Below are 2518 nucleotides of genomic sequence, written 5' to 3' on the forward strand. Positions count from 1 at the left end.
AAAAAATAGCCGGGTGCTATGGTGGGTGCCTGTGGTCCCAGCTACTTGGGAGGCAGAGGCAGGAGACTCACTTGAGCCCGGGAGTTGGAAGTTGCTGTGAGCTGTGCTGCCACGGTACTCTACCCAGGGGGACAGCTTGAGGCTCTGTCTCAAAAAGAAAAAAAGAAAAGAAAATACTGACAACACAGGGTGGCGCCTGTGGGTCAAAAGGGTAGGGTGCCAGTCTCATATGTCAGAGGTGGTGGGTTCAAATCAAGCCCTGGCCAAAAATGGCAAAAAAAAAAAAAAAGAAAGAAAGAAAGAAAGAAAATACTGACAACAGGCTCAGTGCCTGTAGCTCAAGCAGCTAAGGCATCAGCTACATACACCAGAGCTGGGGTTTGAATTCAGCCCGGACCTGCCAAACAACAAGAACAACTTCAACCAAAAAAAATAGCCAGGGGTTGTGGTGGGCACTTGGAGTCCCAGCTACTCGGGAGGCTGAGGCAAGAGAATCGCTTTAGCCCAAGAGTTTAAGGTTGCTGTGAGCTGTGGTGTCATGGCACTCTATTGAGGGCAACATAGTGAGACTCTGTCTCAAAAAAAAAAAAAAAACTGTACTGTATTGGAGATTCCTACTAAAGGAGTAGATTTTAACTGCTCCTGCCACTCACACAAAAATGAGTAACTATGAGATTATGATGTTTATTTTTGAGACCATAATAATCATTTTATTCATATGTATCCCATAATATCATGTTGTATACCTTAAATATACACAATAACATTTATACCACAAACTGGTTTGCAGAAATTTGTTTCTTATAATTCTGGAGGCTGGGAAATCTGAAATCAAGGCACCAGCAGATTTGGTATCTTGTGAGGGCCCACTTTCTAGTTTCTAAATGATGCCTTCTTTTTTTTTCTTTCTTTTTTTTTTTTTTTTGAGTCAGAGTGTTGCCCTTGTTAGAGTGCCATGGCATCATAGCTTACAGGAACCTCAAACTCTTGGGCTTAAGTGATTCTCTCGCCTTAGCCTCCCAAGTAGCTGGGACTACAGGCGCCCCCCACAACCCCTGGCTATTTTTGTTGTTGTTGTTGTAGTTGTCGTTGTTGTTTTAGCTGGCTCAGCTAGGTTGGAACCCGCCAAGCTCCTGTATGCAGTCAGTGCCCTACCCACTGAGCTACAGGCTCCGCCTACATTGTTTCTTTGTAGTCAATCATTAGTGAGGATAAGTTAAACCTAATGAATCCCACTTTGGAGTTTATAATTATTATACATCCATCATTATGATAATTATTCTATTCTCTCCAAGCCTGACACTCTTGAAGAATATAGTTCTATTCCCTCAATGGTTGTATGCTAAGTAACAGGATAATCTAACAAATGATTTATTCTATATCAAATGGGAGTGCTTCCTACAAACGATATCTTTTCAAAGGTTGTATTATGATTATTATTGCCAGGCTTTGTCTGTTGCCATAGAAGAAAAATTAATTCTTTGTCTTTGACAACAATTTTATGAGGCAGGATGATTTTGTAGAGGCAGTAATGGGAAGGCTTTAATGAAGCTCTGAGGAAAGTTAGGAAGGGAGTCATGGTCTTTGCTGGTCACCTTGTAAGGCACTCGTTTCCCTTCCCTTCCTAACAGTACCCTAATTCAGGTTCCAGTATGAATCTTCTCCATGTACTTTAGGAGTTACTATCATGCTTGGCATCAGAGAAAGGATATTTTAATTAAGGGTAATGTCATCCACCTTACTCCTGGTGCAGGAGTCCAGGCCTAAGCTTATCAGCACATGACATTTCTCTGGCTACAGAGACTGGTTCAGAATGACATAAGAACTAGTTTAAGCCAGTGAGACCTGAGACAAGACATCCAAAGCCTTCTAAGAAGGCCTAATATCTGTCTTTAGACATTAAGGAGAGCAGATAAGAAGGCAGCATTTGGCCATGAGAAAAAACAGTGTGAGAATTAATCCAACGATCAGAAGAATAACAGTCCTGGCAGCCTGGACTAAGCTAAACCTGAAGCCTGCCCTGCTCTGGGCTTCCCTTACATGGGCCAATTCTTCCCCAGTTACACAGCCAATAAAAACAAAGTAGAGTCTGGTTTACTATTACTTTCAGGCAAAAAACATCCTCATTGAAATGGGGAGTTAGTTTTAATATTATTTCGCTTTTGAAATATTTTAAAGCCTTAAACTTTTTTTTAGGACATAAAAGTTTAAGTTTATTTTATATTAGAATGAAGGAAGAGAGTAAGGAGGGGATGAAGAAAGAGAGAAGAAAGCAGAGAGCAGAGATAGAAGGGAAGACAGGGGGTCAGAGAAAAGGAGGAGAGAGAATGACATGGCATCCCAAGGAAAGAAAGGAAGAACGCCAGCCAAAGCCTTAAACCTTTTTATGAGCATATGGTAATGTTCAAACAGTTATACTTGGGCAATTAAAATAAATATCCATCTCATTTCAAACAGCAGTCATCTCTCCAGAGGTAATCCGAGAACAAGTTTCATGCATGTACATGTATGTATGTGT

This window comes from Otolemur garnettii, unplaced genomic scaffold (genome assembly GCF_000181295.1).
Source record: "Otolemur garnettii isolate 467f Iridium unplaced genomic scaffold, OtoGar3 scaffold00028, whole genome shotgun sequence".
In the NCBI taxonomy this organism is placed as follows: Eukaryota; Metazoa; Chordata; class Mammalia; order Primates; family Galagidae; genus Otolemur; species Otolemur garnettii.